This window comes from Eptesicus fuscus, chromosome 7 (genome assembly GCF_027574615.1).
Source record: "Eptesicus fuscus isolate TK198812 chromosome 7, DD_ASM_mEF_20220401, whole genome shotgun sequence".
Classification (NCBI taxonomy): domain Eukaryota; kingdom Metazoa; phylum Chordata; class Mammalia; order Chiroptera; family Vespertilionidae; genus Eptesicus; species Eptesicus fuscus.
Genome location: NC_072479.1, coordinates 78,945,191 through 78,963,612, shown reverse-complemented (window position 1 = coordinate 78,963,612; position 18,422 = coordinate 78,945,191). Strand labels below are relative to the sequence as shown.

The following is an 18,422-nucleotide window of genomic DNA, read 5'->3' as shown; positions in this document are numbered from 1 at the left end:
TCAAAATAAGCAAACTGAGCCTTTAGGCTTAGAAAAAAAATTGCCTTATTTTTTTGTGTGTGTTGTCAGTTGCAACAATAATAGATCCATAATAATAAATTATTTTTTGAAATAGTTGCACACAGTTTCACCATCACCCATTTTCATATAGTTGCAGCCATAATCTACATTCCTTTTGTAGCAGTCTGCTTTTTTCACTGGATGGTTGCTGTAACACTTTCTTACACATCTACATAGTCATTGTAATTTTAACCTCTGCCTACTAGGTGGGGCAAAAATAGGCTTACAGTTGTGAGTACAGGAAACATGGAGTTTATTCTTGTATTGTTATTGTTAAGTATTGTATTGTTTTCCATACAAACAACTGTAAACCTACTTTTGCCCCACCCCGTAGTATTCTGTTAAGCATTTAATTTAAAACTCTGTACAGTTTACTTAGTGCCAAAATAGCATTACTTACAGTAATGAATAGCATTAATTTTAAACATGTGTTTTTTCCTGGACATTGTACTGATTAAATTTTCTTTTAAAGCCATTTATGCTGTGCATATTAGAATAGGTAAAAAAATTTTAGGTAAAAGAAAACTTTTAATTTGACCAGGCGAAATGACTACCCTAAGCATTTGCACTATTCCTTAATCATAAACGTAGGCAAGGAGTGTGCCAGTGGCCTTAGTGAGTTCATTTTTTATGTATATCTAGGATTGCATGTTCGTACTTAGCAATCTATGTATAATTGGCAATTGTAAGCTGTTTATTATAGCAAGATGATGTGGCTCCCTCAGGTGACAGTCTGTCTAGTGGAATTAAGGATATTTTATGGTAGAGCGCAGTCAGCTTCTGTGATTTGTTAGTGATAGTCCCCCCGCCCCCCACTCTCATTTTACTTAACATACTGGTATGTGTCTATCATCCATGGACTTACTTTATTTTCATTCTGTTAAATCTTTTTTTAGTATATGTTAAGTAAATAACTTTTTATAATGTAATGTTTTCTTTCTCCTAAATTTATGTATTGTAACTCATATATATCAAATTCTAGTATTAGTTTTTTAAAGTAAAGTGTGTGTTACTGGACACTGATAATCACCTCCTCCCCCTACCTGTATCATCATCATCATCATCATCATTATATACCTTATAGCCTGGTTGGATAGGCCTGGATCATAAATTACTCCTTTCTTATAAACCAAAGGATTTTTTTAACTATGGCATTTATATAGCAGCCAAATGGGGCATAACAATATATTAAGTGAAAAACTTTCTTTTTAATGTAAATGAAATATATACTCCTATTGGAAAATCTAGAAAATTACTAAAAAATTACCTATACTCCCATCACCCATATATAAACTATTGGCATATAGTCTTTGTTTCCTTCCTATATATTTACACACATAAGAAGATTGGGATCATAGTATACACATTCGTAACTTGATTCACTTAATGATTTGGAACATTTTTCTATTAAATAGTCTTTGACATCATTCTAGTAATTACTAGAAAATCAGTACATGCCGATGATAAATTCAGGCAATATAAAGGGCTATGAGAAGAATGATAGTCCTATTCCACCGCTCCAGTCCCTTTCTTTCCCAACCACTGGTGACAGTTTCTTATTCTATAACTAGAGGCCCGGTGCATGGATTCGTGCACTGGTGGGGTCCCTCGGCCTGGCCTGCGCCCTCTCGTAATCCGGGACCCCTCGGGGGATGTTGGAGAGCCGGTTTTGGCCCGATCCCCACAGACCAGGCCAAGGGATCTCACCGGTGCACGAATCTGTGCACTGGGCCTCTAGTATACATATAAGATCTTTGGTTAACCTCTTCCCGCCTCCCCTCCCCCATTCCCTCTGAGATTCATCAGTCTGTTCCATGTTTCCATACCTATGCATTGAGCGTCTGCCCCTAGTGGTTAGTGTGCATCATAGCTACTGGTTGAATGGTCAAACGGTCACTTAGGCTTTATATATATATAAATATCACACACACACACACACACACACACGCACACACACACACACATATACATACATACATATATATACTAGAGGCCCGTTGCACGAATTCGTGTACGGGTGGGGTCCCTCGGGGGTGGCCTGCGGGGATTGGGCTCAAACCTGCAGTCCAATGCCACCTGCCGCTCCCGCTGCTGCTCTCGCTCATCCCGGCCCCGCTGCACCTGCCGTGGGCTCGCATCTAGTCAGCCCCGATTGGGAGAGGCTTGTGGCGCTCGCCAGCCATGAGCCCTGCGTCTGGGGCCCGTCCCGAGGGGGACGCAATTGGCCCTCCAGGTGGGTGGTGGTACGCCCTTGCTGGCCCAGGATCCAGATCCATTCTGCTGACCCTTGCGCCGGGTTTTCAGGAGCCAACTGGCCACTTTTTATAGTTTCTTCCTTGCGGAGCGTCTACAGGAGGGGAAGCAGCCACGGTGCCTGAGGCCGACTTCCAGGAGGCCAGCGGCGCTGTTGGGATCCTGCCAGTGGTGCTGGTCCGTCAGTGCCTGGACCGTTCTCCAGAGATTGGACCTGCAGGACTGCTGAGGGAGTGAGTGGCTGCCGCCAGGCTGGTCAGCCACCGGGCCAGGTCAGTCAGCTGAGCGGCGCTCCCGCTGTGGGAGCGCACTGACCACCAGGAGGCATCTCCTGCATTGAGCATCTGCCCCCTGGTGGTCAGTGCGCATCATAGCAACCAGTCGACTGGTCATTTGATTGTTCGGTCATTTGGTCGCTTAGGCTTCTTTATATATATGTAGATGACTACGCAGTTTTGTATTGTAAAGATATATTCCACTAGCTTCCTGTTTTCAGTGGTTAGTTAATAATATACCAAATAATTCTTTTGTGGTTAAGGTAATTTAGTTCTATGAAAAACATCCTTGAACATAAATTCCTTAAGGCATATTCTTCAGATAATTTCACAGGTGTAGAATTGATGGGTCAACTAGTATGAATTTTAAATTTTTGAAATTTTTTAATGAGGTCTTTATAAATTGAACTTTAATTTGGGGTGGGCACAAAAACTGTATAATCTTATTGTGCTAAGAATCATATTTTCTTTGTGACTCAGATTTTATTAATAAACACTAAAATAAAATCAATAATATTAGCATTAATAATAACAGCTTGCATTTATAAAAGAAAGCAGTAAGGTTTTATTTTCATTTAAATCAAAGATTTATTATGGAAGCGTCATTCTTTGAAATGTCTGGCTCTTGGTTGTTTGTTTTTTAAATTTTATTAAATTTATTGGGGTGACATTGGTTAGGATTATATAGATTTCAAGTGTACAATTCTACAATATATGAACTGTACATTGCATTGTGTCTTTTAAAAACCTATTTAAGCTTTTAAAGGTTCACGTTCCTTATTAGCAGGGATATATATATATATATATATATATATATATATATTTAATATAGTTTATTGATTTTTTACAGAGAGGAAGGGAGAGGGATAGAGAGCTAGAAACATCGACCAGCTGCCTTCTCTGCACACCCCCTACCGGGGATGTGCCCGCAACCAATGTACATGCCCTTGACCGGAATCGAACCTGGGACCTTTCAGTCTGCAGACCGATGCTCTATCCACTGAGCCAAACCCGGTTTCGGCAGCAGGGATATATTAATACTAGTAGCCCAGCGTGCGATATCGCACGCAGTAGGCCGTTTGCCGCTTCCAAAGAAGCCAGTGGGAGCTGCGCTGATTCCGGAGTCCGGAGGCAGGAGCAAGCCGCCTGCGCCCACGGGAGCAGGGAGGGAGCCGCGCCGCCTCAGGAGGCTGGAGTGAGCTGCTGCCGCCGCCCGTGGGAGCCGGCGGGGGGGGGGGGGGGTTGGGGGGGGGGTTGGCGGGGGTTTAGGAACGGGGTGGCCTAGAGGTACTCCATGCGCACGCAGCCTCGGTCATTACAGACAGTTTGCATATTACCTCTTATATATATATATATATAGATTTTATGTTAGAAATGTTTAGTACATTCCCTAAGAAAGAGAGTGGAAAAACTTAAGTATTTTGATGGAATTTTTTCCTTTTAGTCTTTCACTTACCCCCATTTTTTTTAAAGGAAGAAAAAAGCAAATTTCCGCACTCTTGCGCCTCTCTCTCACTCTCTCGTTCGCACGCTCTCTCATAGTTTGAGTGAATCATTGTTTGCACTGGAGAATATTTCAGTAAATGTCATGGAACTTTCATTTGAATTAACCAAAATATGTTTCTCTTGTCTTTCCTAAGACCGAAATGTGGTTACCTCATTTGTAAGAAAATTCTTTATGTATCAAGAGCTAACAGGTTTAATAGCTATGTATTAAAACACACAGTGAACACCCCTCTCTCACTCCATGATGCTAATGAGCACCCAAGATTGAGAACTATTTTTAAACTCTCAGATTTAATACATAGGATCTTGTTCAAAGAAAAAGTCAACCCCTTTTATAGATTTAAAATGGAACCTTTACTTTTCTAAAGTGTGTTGGCCATTCTTGTTTCTCCAGGATTAGCAGGTATTGAAATACTGTGTTGAGAATGTGCCAGGAAAACAATTTCTGAGAGCAAAAACTTCTGGCATTGAAAGAAGAGGATTTACTATAACATATGTGCTTTTGGAAATTAACCAAGATTGAGTATGTGGGTGCCAGCTACAAAACTGAAAATGTTCTTTCCTTCAGGGCAAAGGAAAGAAATATAATCCTGATATTCAAATTAGATACCCTTTTTAAAAAACAAAATGAGTAGATTTTCCTGGGCTCATAAGGTAGTCTTTTGTTCCCATAATATAGATTTGCACACACTCATTTGAGTAAATGGGGAGGAGGGGTGGAACAACTACCCCAAAAAACATTATTCATCTAATGTAAATCAGATCTTTTAACTTCTGAAAAGCAATTTTATTCTGATGCAATCATTTGGGGGAAATGCAAGAAGTTTACAGTTAGGTTTATTGTTTTAGCAATTGCTTTATATTTACATCAAAATACAAGCTTATTTTAATATATAATGGAATTAGTATACATTTGCCTTAAAGTTTTTCCTTAATACACAACTTATATTTAAGTAATTTGAATGAGAGGAACAAGTTGCTATTCCAACTTTCATTTTATTCCCACTGGAAGTTTTTCAGCACTAAATGCCTTTATTCAACTATTACTTATTGAGCTTCTATTATGTGCCAGGTGAACTTTTTTTTTTTTTTTCCTGCCAGCAGCTTGGTAGATTATTTTAAAAAGATGACCACTAATTCATTCCATTCTTTCACAAGAAATGGATTTCTTAATTTTGACTCCTCTTCCATATAAGAGTATTATATTGAACACTTTTGGGGGAAATATTTTCTGTTGAGGCAAGTAGGCAAAGAAAATGGGTTATTTATAAGGTGTAAAGAAACCAAAATTATAAAGAAGCTTCTCTATATGTACTATCTAGTCCAGCCATTCAGGTTTAGGATCTTATTACGTTTTTTTTTTTGTCAGATTGCTTTGTGAATTTAAAGTACAAAGCACTTAAATATTTCCTCTTGTAAGGACCTTACAAAAAATTTTGGATAGAAATTTTATTCCAAATATTATATTAGCAAGGGTGTGATGAAATAGTACTTGAAATTATAGAGGGGGTGAAAATAAGACGGTATAATTAGGCAAGTAATAATTTAGGAAGTATAGACGTGTCAACCTTCACAATTACTTTGGAAAAATATAGTAGGCCTTTTAATTTTAGTGTTTACAGTCTTGATGTGCCATTTCATCCTAGTATTTTGAAGTAGCAGTAAGCTGTTACATTCTTATTTGAACATTAATTATAAGAATAACAAAATGCTTTTTAAAGCTAATTTTTGATGTATCTTTTAAAAGAATAACATTATATCATGTAAATACTATTTCTTATTTTGATTTTTCTGGTTGAAAATGTGTTTTATGTATGAAAAAAAAGAAAAGAAGGAAAAGGAAAACTTTTTATTGAAAAAAGTTTTTATAGAGGAATAGCATAGCCCATATTTGTGTGTTTTAAATTTTACCTTAAAGCATTGAATTTATATACCAAATTTAAGCTTGACTTACACTTTGTGTATCCTAGTGTTTAATAACTTGAAGTGTAATCAACTAAAATTTGTGTAAAATATCAAAGTAATTCCTGTTAATTTCTTTTAAAATAGATTTACCACTATCTTAATGTTTTTGTCATTTCTTAAACTTTTACTGTTTTGTTTTTTGTTGCGGCATTTGTCATTTGTTTGGTGGTTTGAGAATAATAAAAGTAGTTCTCAGGCCTTGGCCCGTGTTGCTCAGTTGGTTGGGTGTCATCCTGTGTGCTGAAAGGCTGTTGCTGGTTCAGTTCCGGTCAGGGCACATGCCCAGGTTGCAAGTTCGATCCCCCTCTCCCTTTCTCTCTCTACAAATCAATGGAAAAAAAAAATTTTTTTAAGTAGTTTTCAGTCATGAGTCATGTTAAGACTTTATGTAAATCATTTGTATAGAACTTGCAGTGCATTTTCCCTTAGAAACAATATTGTGTAGGTAAATCTGTCCTTAAACCAGCCAGCTTATGATGTATAGCACTGACAGTACTGGAAAACTTAAATCCATTTGCAGTTATTTCTTTGGACAGATACATCACTCTACTGTAATCTTGCCTTCCCCCTCGCTTCTTAACCAAGTGTGATGAAGTGTCTCTAGCTCTGAGCTTCTGAAGATCGCTCCTATGGCTTAGGGGCGGGCCTCCAGTGGAGGCCTTGTTCTGGATATGTGGAAGCTGGGGAGAAGAGCTATATGAGTATGAGGAACCCTGGGCTTCCTATTTGGACTCTTGAACTATGTGCTTGGCTGTCTTCTATCAAAACCCAACCAGCCTGTCTTCTTTTTTCACTGTTTTCTCCATTCAACCTGTGCATCTTTTCTTCCGTTAGGGACACACTCTCACTTATTTCTTCTGCCTTCCAAAGCAGTGTCACAACCCACGTGGTGGTTTTCATGGGTGTAAATGTGTATGTCCGTGCCTGCCTTCCTTCCTTCCTTCCTTCCCTTCCTTCCTTCCTTCCTTCCTTCCCTTCCTTCCTTCCTTCCTTCCTTCCTTCCTTCCTTCCTTCCTTCCTTCCTTCCTTCCTTGTTTCTTTCTAATTGCTAGGAAGATGAGAAATAAAGCTCTTTCCAATAGTCCACCTTCCTTCCCCAGCTTCTCCATCCCCCACCCACCTCCCTATCCTGGCTGTTTTCTCTTATTTTGGTAGACCATGTTCTAGCAATTGTATAGCCACACACATTATGGGTCTTTGGGTATTAAAAAGCTGTAGTTTGTCTACCGTAGACATTTTAATCACTGATAGTGGTGTTAGGGTTTAGGAAGCAAAGAGGACATTGCAAAGTTTAGGAGAGGAAATGGATTTAGAGGCAGTGGATATAAATAATAATCATTGTGTCCATATTTGAGGAGAGGGGAAAAAAGGAATATAGAATATAGAATTGGCCATACATTTTACTCTTCACATTTTCTGTTTTTGAGTTCATTGCATTTTGAAGCCAGGCAGGGTGGATGAGATGGGTGTGGAGGAGGAAATCTCTTGAATTCTAGCACAAAGAGGGAAATTCTGCAGGGTCTTAGCCATCCTTTGAAGCAGAAGTTTTTAACCTTTTAAGATTTATGTTACACGCACACATGTTTACAAAGCAGGTCAATCGTATTGAAATATAGATATGACAATTTTTAAACAAATTATTGACATAGCAATATCTGCTTCTTTGTTAAGTAAAGTCTAGAAGTGAGTCTAATAAATATGGTAATTTTGAAGTGGTGATGAGTGTAAATAATATTTCAAGGTATCTGCAATATGTATCTATAATATGATATAAAATACCTGAATTCTATTGGTGATAAAAATCAGAGGTACTGCTAATACAAGTGTGGCTTCTTATTTGAATTCATTCATAATTGAAGGAAATGCTAAATTTCAGTTGGAGAAAGTGAAGATGAAGGATATTTTCTTTCCTGCCTTAATAGATTTTTCTGAATTTCATCCCCTGATCTCTATATATTCCCCCTGATTCCTTGGGGTACTATTTGTATGTAGAGAAGAAAGCAAATTAGAGACTATTTTCATGTAAAAGTTGTAGCCCCACCTCAATGAAATAAATTTTACCTGTAAATGTAGAGTGCAGGAAAGATTCTCATATGTATTAAATTATTGAGGAATATTTAGGACTCCATCAGAAGGTGTTTTGCGTATCAACAAACATCACATCAGTCTACTTTTACGTACTTTATCTGATTTTAGATGTTTTCTCTGATTTATGGGTAGTGTTTAACTTGTGCCTTTTCAAAAAGATGTGGCATATTAAAGCACGATTCAAAATAAGATACAAATAAAATCAGCTTTTAAGAAAACAAGCAAAGGGAGTCTATGTTCTTCTATACAGGACAGGCCATCTTTCTTTTTAATGAACTTCAGCGACTTTACAGAACAAAGATAACCAAATGAACAAATGAACATCAAATTGGTCTAGGACAAGCCATTTAATTCCCTGCCTCTCAGTCTCCTCATACACAAATTGATGGCACTTAACTGTTCTGTCTACCTCGTATGGTTGTTGTCAGGACTAATGAGTGAGATAATGAAAGCAAGTGCTTTGTAAACTACAAAGCACCTTACAAGTCAAATAATAAGATGGCATCATTATTAGCCCTGGAGGTGGTGGAAAGGAACTCACCAAAAAATCAAAGGGGCCAACACAACTAAACCTAAGACAGATTTCCCAGTGGCTGGGATTCTAGCCTGGTCGAATGTCCTCATTTTATGCAGAAAAAAATATAACCCTTGTATTTACTTAGTACCTATTGAGTATCAAACAGTACTGGGCCTTTTCAAGTGTTATCTTCATTAATACTCCGAATAATTGGGTAAAGGTAGTTATTACAAGCTCCTGTCCCCTATTTCATGACTGACAAAAAACAGTAGCTTGACCAACATCATAGCTAGTTGACCAGGAACCAGCGTTTGAAACCACTTATATTTGCTCTTTCTGTCATGCTGTCTCAGAGGAGGCTGTATGCCTCCAGGTTCTCTCTGATGTTTATTGCTAATGAGTTTGTGTTCTCTGGAAAACTGTGGTTGACTTCTTGTTCATGTTTTCTATTCCTAGTTTGTGTGTGTGTGTGTGTGTGCCAGCTAAATGCCCATCTGCTCCTTTCTGTTTTCTTGGGAAAAATAAAATAACTCTGCCGTTTGGGGCCATTATGAATATCTAATTTACAACTCTCGCCTGGCTCCTCAGTCATACTCAGTGACCCTTTAAATGGCCCCTCCTCGCCTCTGCAGAGGTTATCCAACCTCTGTCCTTCTCTCTCTGGTGAAAAGTGAGGCTGCCTTTGAACTTCCTTTTTTCCAACTTTTTTTTTTTTTTTTGCCATCCAAATTGAGATAGTTTTATCCCATCTTTACTTCCATTCTCATTTTTAAAGGAGTGATCCGTCCCCGCCCCCCCCCCCCCCAAGAAACTCTTCTTCCACTTCTGCTGTTGGTCCTGCAATCACCCCAAAGTCTTTTTAGGGTGTTGCTTAAATGGTTGCCCTTTTTACCTTGTTTCATGTCTTCAAATCAGAAAACTTGATCATGCTTCCCCGTTTCTGAAAAGGCTTCTCTTAACTTGCTCTCACTCTGATACTTCTTCCCCCTTTCTCTGCAAGTTACTTTTCAGTAGATCCATGAGTTTCTTTTTAATGTGGCTGTTATCCTTCTTCCTTGACACCATTTCCCACTTGTTAAAATCCCCTTGTTTGCGTCTTTGAGTAGGTCTCAGGCTGCTGAAAATGCTTATCTTCCACCTTAAATACTGCTCATTTCCTTCACATGTCTTCTTGGTTCAGCCTCTCTCCTGGAGTGAGCTTGTCCTCTCACTATAATATTGATAGCCACAGTTGATACCTCCTAAATTTTTATCTCTAAAATCTTCTCTCCCCAGCTACAAACCCATTTTTCTGTATCTACCTGCGGGTATCACAGACACTATAAATTAAAGGTTTCCAAAATAAACACCTTCTCCCCTTTTCCCCTCTCAACCCATTTTCCTCTACTTTTCTCTTCAAAAGCAAGAAACCATTTACCCACCAAACAAAACAAAAGCAACCTGGTTCTGTCCTCTAGAGGAGAAGACCCACTCAGATTGTGCAAAACACCTTGAAGGGGCTAGTTTTCCAGTTGCTGAAATCTCTTCTCTTGAATGGGGTGAAGATGATGGATGTGTTGTAGGCCTTCTGGAAAGTACCATGTGAGGTTTGGGTTTCTTATTTAGTATTCTGTCAGCAGCTTTGTAAGGAACATATACTACATCACACTCTTTAGGTCAAGCTTCCACACATACATCTTTATGCCTGATTCTGTTATGCCCAGAGTTCAGGGTCCCCAATAATCAACCACTAGGGAGCCTTTTCTCCGATGCAAAAGCAAAGAGTCTTTATTCAAACCCGGGTTTGGCTCCCAGCCTCCTCCTGACGCAGCAGTGGGGCCAGAGAGCGAACTCCGGGGGAGTGATGAATTATAAAGGGTTGGACATTTGGGTGGGCTTAGGGAAGTGACGTGGGTTACAGAGATTGCCTAATTTGGACTGAATCTACTTCTCTACATTCCTATTGGCAGGTTCATGCAATTGTTACATTCTCGCGGTTTTCTAAGAAAAAGGAGTCTGATACATAGTTACACAGGATGGAGGGTACAGTACATTTTGTGCTGTCCTGCTCTGCCCTTTCATTCCCCCCTTGTCTTGGGACACCCGGCTCAATCATGAGACGGTTTGCATTTCTACTTTGTCTCTTACTTCTGGCCAAGGCCTTTAGTACTACAGTCCCCAACAGTACTGTCCACAGCGAATTCCAGTTCCTCTCCTGCAGGTGTCGAGATTCCTCCTGGCCTGCGTGGAGCCCAGGCTAGGGATCTCACGGGTGAGGCCGCTGGTTGCCAGGATCCAGGCCGTTTCCTGGTGCAGGAGCTGGGAGTGGTGTAGCCAGGTCTGGACGCCATCTACTTCAACAGCCGTGGGCGTGCTCAGGATAACAGTGTAGCATCCCTCCCAGGTTGGGGTGAGTCCTTGGGCAGTGACCTTCTTTACCCATACCGAGTTCTTGGGCTGGAAGGGATGTACAGGGTCCGCAGTGGGCACTGGCAGAGCATCACGAACAAGCTTATGGGTGGCTCTCTGGGTATACTGCAGAGCCTGTAAGGACTTGAGTAAGGGAATGGTTATGAATTCCAGCTTTCAGTTTCTTCCTGACCCTGGAAAGGAAGCGGCAGGGGGAGGTCTATCATATATGATCTCTAAAAGGGGGAAACCCCTACCGGTAGGGGGTACACCTGGCCCATAAGAGGGTGAAGGGCAGGAGGTTGGTCCAGTTTTCACCGGTTTCTAAGGTAAATTTAGTTAAATTCTTTTTTTGAGTCTCGCGCATGCCTGTCCTAAGGCTTGAGCTATATTTTGAGATATCTTGGCTACAAAGGCGGGGCTGTTATCTGATCCTATGACTACTGGCAGCCCGAATCTAGGTATAATCTAGCAACTATAGAGGTAGTTTCTGTCCTAGTGGGGTATGCTTTAACCCAACCCGAGAAGGTATCTATGAGAGCTAGCAGGTACTTGTACTCTGATGCTGGTGGCTTAATTTCTGTGAAATCTACCTCCTAATGCTCTCCTGGGGAATTTCCCTGGGGCCTGAATTTCTAGGGGGACCTTCTTACCTTGCTTAGTATTTATCTGTGCATAAACTGTACTTCTAGTGACTATGCTTTTAATTATTTTATCTAAGAGTACCTGCCTTGCAGAAGTTCAGAAGTCTTGGTGACGCCAAGTGGGTAGCCTGGTATAACTGGGTAACTAACGTCCAACCTATAGCCTCTGGGACCAACAGTCTGTCATCTGGTAGGGTACACCAACCATCCGGTTCTTTAATGGCTTGCTTCTGTTTTGCCAATTCCTCCTCTTGTTTGGTATAGGAGGAGGTCTGCATAGGTCCAGGTACGGCAGGGTTACTAAAACTTGTAAAGGCCCCACTGGTTTTGGGGCGGCTTCCTTGGCAGTTTGGTCTGCGGCTCTATTTCCTCTGGCTTCAATTGTCTTCCCTTTCTGATGTCCTTTGCAGTGCACTATTGCAACTGCCCTTGGGAGCCAGATGACCTTTAATGTGGCTAAAATTTCTTCTTATTTTTAATGTCCTTTTTCACTGCAGTTGGTAACCCTTTTTTCTGGTGGATGGCACTGTGTTCCCATCGGAGGGCCTGGATTAAGGCCAAAAGCTCGACTTTTTGTGCCTTGGTTCCCCTATTCAGGGACTGCGCCCAAATGGTGTGGTCCAGGGTGACTATCGCTGCCCTTGCATATCGGATGCCATCCTGAACATAACTGCTCCCAACTGTGAACAGTACCTTGTCTGGTGATGATAGCGGGGCATCTGTCAGGTCTGGGCGAGCCATTTGTACTGCGTCTGTTACCTCTGTGCAGTCATGAATGGGTTCCTCTGGGTCATCATCTGGAAGCAGGCTGGCAGGGTTTATGGCCAGTGTCTTATGGAACCAGACGCAGGGCTGGTCCAGGAGAAGAGCTTGGCACTGGGTGATCCTGGTGTTTGACATCCATCTCTCTGGAGCACCTCGAAGGAGGGCCTCCACACCATGGGGTGTTGTCAGGGCTAGTTCCTGGCCCAGAGTCTGCTTATCTGCCTCCTTCACCAGCAATGCTGTGGTGGCCACTGCCCAGAGGCACGCTGGCCACCCTGCTGCCACGGGGTCTAGCCTCTTAGGCAGATAGGCTACAGGTCTCTTCCAGGGACCTAGAGTCTGAGTGAGAACCCCTTTGGCAATGCCTCTTACCCCACTCACGTGGAGGTGGAAGGGCTTCCTGACGTCTGGTAAGGCTAGGGCAGGTGCTGAGATGAGAGCCTTCTTTAGCTCCTCAAAGGCCCATTGTTCTACTTCGGTCTAGTTCAGTGGCTGCATTCCCCCAGTACTTGAGTCTAGAGGTTTAGCAATCTCTATGAGCCCCGGTATCCACAGGTTGTAGTATCCAACTGCCCCTAAGAATTCCCGCTCCATCCCGCTCAAAGGATATGATGGCAGTCCAAATAGTTTCTGTAGGAGGTCACGTTTACACAGGGGGTACAGGCATTCTGGTATGACCAGAAATGAATGAGTTACCGTGTTCTTTCTGAGGTCCATAGTCCTTTTTTATGTCTAAGGAAAACAGGCAATTTGTCTGGTGGCTTCCTGGACTGCTGTCTTCTTAGAGGTTATGAGTCCCACCGGCTCTGTCAAGACTGAATAGGCTGTTCCAGTGTCCACCAGGAAACTAACAGGTTTGCCCCCCCACTTGTAAGGTTACTCTGGAGGCTTAATGGAAAGGAACCCCGGTCCTGTCAGTCCTTTTCCTCTAAGTTAAAGACCCTTGGAGTCTGAGTCTCCCCTTTCTGCTTCTCTAGCTAACCTGCCAGGACATTTTCTCTTCCTGTGCCTCTGCTTCTTATAATAGGTATACTAATTCCTTCCTATTTGCTGCTGGCTTTTTCTTCTTTCTAATATTTCTCTGTTCTTTTTTTCTTACTATATATATAAACTTTTATAAATTTTACAATTTCAAATTAGTCTTTAAACCTTCTTCTATGTCTTTCAAAAATGCATAACCATGCCTCAAATCTTTTATTATTTTAAAATATTTAGAAAAGGCAGAGGGAGAAGGGAGCAGGCTCAGCCATTTGAATTTCAAACTGTCATATTTTTTTATAGATAATAATCTCAGATTCTGATAAGCCTGGAAAGGGGAATTTCTAGCTGCCGCCTTTAAGCCCCCTATAGAACACGGTGAAAAGTGTCCAAGGAGTCGCCGAGGGTTCTTGGGTCTCATTGGGGCGGAGGGGGTCACAAGGGAATTTCCCTCCTCGTTGCTGCCTCTAGCCACTTAAAACAACCCCTGGAGGGGATAGACACTGGGTGGGCAGAGGCAGGGAGCGCGGCGCGGGTCCCACCGAGGCGTTTTCATCTGGCAGTCCACTCTCTGTTCCCACTGGGAAAAGCGCTTGCCTCCTACTAACGAAAGTGGCGTGGGGGAACCGGTGACCCCTACACTGTAATCAGACTCCCTGACCTTTCTGAAAAGCCACTCTGCTTGAGTGTGTTTCTATTAAAAATTACTGATTTTAAAATTATAAGTTAAGAGTTGCTACACACACACAAGGACCAAGTGGCCTACAAAATATTTTCCTTTTCTTTGAAAGGTTTTACAATGTACATTAATCACATCAAACTTAATGACCAATTGAGACAAACAGTTCTGATACTGTTCCTCCACCACTGATTAAGACTGGGTGGTGGCAGGTGTCAGAAATAAGATTCATTTAGGTTTTGAGCTTGCTGGGCAGACTTGGTGACTTTGCCAGCTCCAGCTTTCTTCTTATAGTTAATTTTAGAATGTGGTCTCTGCTTTAAATCTCTTTGGACTACAATTGTTATAACTTTATATCTTCACATTAATAAATATAGACAGAAATGTTGTTAGGCAGGCCGATTCCCCCTCTGACAGAGAGAAAACACCCCTGGGAAAAAAGAATCCCAGTGGCCACTCGGGGGGGTTGCTACCTGTCAGAGCACTCAGCCTTCAACAAATTAAATGTGTTGTTTTTTCTTCTATATACGAACAAATAATTATAACCAGGCAGACAACAAAATATCAAACAAACATCTGTCCTTATATCATTTCAGTAAATAAGTATTCTTACATTCTTGGGATCTAAGCAGATAACAGAAACACTGCCTCTAAGTCCCCTGATGGGGGCCTCCCTTTCTTATCGTCGCTTTTTCTGGCTTCTGCCATAGGCCAGTGGGCGGGACCAGTGTGTTGAAGGAAAAACCATCCTGCAGTCCGGCTCGGGGAGGGACAGGTTACACATGGAGCGTTGTTTCAGGAGAGGCAAAAAGCTCCGTAATTCAATCACACAGTCAAAGGTTAAACTGGAAGGGAAGAACCACTCAATGTCCTCTAAGAGGATTTTAACAAACTGATAACAAACTGACAAAACCTTGACAAATCAAAACTCAATAAATAATATATACATATAGGGCCCAATTATGACAGAAAATATAAGACAAAACAAACAGTCCTGATACCAACATGACAAAACACAAAACAAACACCTGTTGAGAGGGAGAGCCTCCAGCCCCTTCTGGGGGGTCCCTCTCTCCTCTCGCAGGAGAAGATTTCTTGTGAGCTGAAAGCCTGGATGGCCTCCTGAAAGAAAAGATTTTTAATCCAGTTACAGATGCTATTAGAATCAGGATGAGAGAGGAAGGGAAAGTCCAGGTTATGTCCTCTCTGAGGATCCTAATAACTGAAAACAGTAAGTTAAACAAACGGTTAACGGGGTCTATAAAGAGTTAATAGTAACTTCAGCCTTAGTTCTACGTTGGACTATGATGTCACAGGCCGGGGCAGGGCCTGTACATCTCTCCGCCCTGTGAAGCTGTAAGGGGAGTCTCCCAGCACCAAAAGAGATAAGGAAGCTGTAAATAAAAGTTCTTTTGTTCTTTGAAATGTTATAAATGGATACTTTTAAATCAACCTTAGAACTTTAAAATTCAATTTAATACAGTAAATTCACAAATCAGAGCAAACTGAAACCTTCATTTATACAAACAGAGGAATTTTTATCATCTAAGTGGGCTTATTCCCTCTCTGACGGAGAACAAAGGACTCTTAAGAAAAGGTGTCTCAGCAGCTGCTAAAGACCTTTATATTCCGCCATAGCAGGTCCGCCCTATCTTTAAATAAATTAAACAGCAGAAAGAGATAACAAATATTTTCACATTTATATTTATATACCAAACAGTCTGAGTTTTTGACTCCTACTAGATATTTACCAGAGTTTAAACAGTCACCTGATTAATTTGCCTGAGGAAGCTCTATGGCCTTGGGGGGGGGGAAGGAATTAAGCTCCCCTTTCCACTCACTTGGAGTGGACTAAGTCTATCCCATAATGTCCGTCCAGTAAGTCCACAGAAGTCCACAGAAAAACACAAAAACCAAACAGACAAAGACACTGAAAAGCTGGACGATGGCCCTGTGCCAACTAGCGGGAGCGACCCGCTTCGTCCCTGAGTTTTGAGGGGAAGCCACTCCCCTCCAGACGGGGGTTTTTACGCCCCTCCAGACGGAGAATCAGAGCGTCCTCTGACCCTCCAACCCAAGGTCCACCTGTGCGTCCACTTAGACCGTTTTTGGGCAATTCAGATTTGGCTTCAGAAGCGAGCTCGCGCAGAACAGACAATACAGACACTTACCGCGGTCAGTCAGCAGTCAGACTCTTCGGATCGGGTCCCTCGTGGGTATTGGGGAGCCCCGGGCGAGCCCCCAAATGTTATGCCCAGAGTTCAGGGTCCCCAATAATCAACCACTAGGGAGCCTTTTCTCCGATGCAAAAGCAAAGAGTCTTTATTCAAACCCGGGTTTGGCTCCCAGCCTCCTCCTGACGCAGCAGTGGGGCCAGAGAGCGAACTCCGGGGGAGTGATGAATTATAAAGGGTTGGACATTTGGGTGGGCTTAGGGAAGTGACGTGGGTTACAGAGATTGCCTAATTTGGACTGAATCTACTTCTCTACATTCCTATTGGCAGGTTCATGCAATTGTTACATTCTCGCGGTTTTCTAAGAAAAAGGAGTCTGATACATAGTTACACAGGATGGAGGGTACAGTACATTTTGTGCTGTCCTGCTCTGCCCTTTCAGTTCGTGCTGATGCTCAGCCAACATTTTTTGTTTTCATTATAAACCTAAGATATAAATGCCTTCCTTCTTGGTTGTTTCACCCAAGTTTCCTTTCGGTTCATATAGTAAATCTGGGATTTAAAAAAAAAAACTTATCTCTGGATAGGAACCTTTTTATGTCAGCATCCTAGACATCATTTTTACAGATCTTTGGACAACGTTTAGTTCACCCACATTCTTAATCAGTTTTAAATTGGCAGAGATAAAATCTTTGACACTCAGAAACGAGGTCTGAAGTGTGAGTAAAGAAAACGAGTTCAAACTGGAAACCAGTAATACCTGCTCAGCCTGTGCTTTAACTGCGACTGGGCAGATTCTCTACAGGATCCACCTTGGGGAACTTCCTACTCTACGTGGTTTGTAATGTCTTTTATCCTCTAAAACTTCTGTATATTTTGGTCAGACTATTCAAACACAGAAACCATTTAAGGGGGGCGTGGTTACTTCCTCGTTGTGCCGTGAGCAGTTTGAAGAGGGTTCACAAAAAAGGGAAAATAGCTGGTACTGTCCTAAGTACCATTATTTAACTTTGGTTTCCATTTGCGCGGTATACAGAAATGTGGAAGATTTAATAGCTTTTCACTTCAGTAGCCAAGATTTATGGAAGGCCAACTCTGGATGCACTGTGATAGGCTCCTTAGAGAATGCAGCATGGAATAAAAGGCCCGTTCCCAAGGGGGCATGCCTGTGCTAGACGAGTTTACAGATTAGGAAACCGGATTTAGTTGAGAAACGATTTTATCCTGAGCGAGTGGTTAACCAGGATGATCTAGTGTGAATCCAAACCTGTCTGTCCATTGTTCACCAAAATACCAGAGGTGATGCGCCCTGGATCCCCAAGGCTTACTTCCTGGCTTTTGCATTGCCCCTCCTACCACTCCCTTACTTCCTTTAAAAGAGGAATAGAATATTAGCAGTTGTGGACAATGTCCCTATTATAATTATTTTTTACATTGTACATGAATGGCCCATTTGAACATAAAAATATGATCCAGAAATTATGCATCTTGATTTCAACATTTTGCTTTATATTGAAACCAACTAAATTAATATTGAGCCTGGACAAAAGGACTCCTCTTCTTCAAGTATTGAGAGGAAGCCAATTAGTGGGCCCTGTTTATCCAAGTCAGAATTAAGAATTCCCTTCCACGCTTTCTAGAAATAATATTCTGAAATTGTGGTTCCCAGCATTTTTAACTTTCTGTTGTGGTACTTGTTAGTTAATGCAAGGATTTTTCAATTGATCGTTATAAGATGTGGAACTAATGCTCTGTAAGACCTATTTACTATTTAAAAACATAGCTTTTATTAAGATAATCTAATCTTTTTTGAAAGTCTACCTATGATTAAGCTAAATATTTAAAAACTATTGTACGCAGGTAGATAACAAAGCTACTTTTAGAACAAGATACTTTGGGATTATGAAGACAGACTTTGGAATCAGAAATACCCTGGGTCTGTATTCCAGTTTTATCCTTATTAAATACTAGAGGCCTGGCGCATGGATTCATGCACCAGTGGGGTCTCTAGGCCTGGCCTGTGCCCTCTCGCAATCTGGGACCCCTCAGGGGATGTCGGTCTGCTGGTTTCAGCCTGATCCTCCCAGGCCAGGCCGAGGGACCCCACCGGTGCAGGAATCCATGCACCAG

At 41.6% G+C, this 18,422-nt stretch overlaps 1 protein-coding gene and 1 long non-coding RNA gene across 2 annotated transcripts in view; one reads left to right on the top strand and one right to left on the bottom strand.

The window, feature by feature from the left end:
* The window catches only part of PLEKHA5 (pleckstrin homology domain containing A5), a 215,268-nt gene that overhangs the window by 26,167 nt on the left and 170,679 nt on the right, over nt 1–18,422 (top strand). The gene's annotated exons all lie outside the window — the stretch shown is intronic.
* On the bottom strand, nt 10,378–16,727 carry LOC129149818 (uncharacterized). Its single transcript, XR_008556635.1, has 3 exons — nt 16,290–16,727; nt 15,147–15,240; nt 10,378–11,246 (listed from the first exon to the last, which is right to left on the bottom strand). It is a non-coding gene; the product is annotated as an uncharacterized LOC129149818 (long non-coding RNA).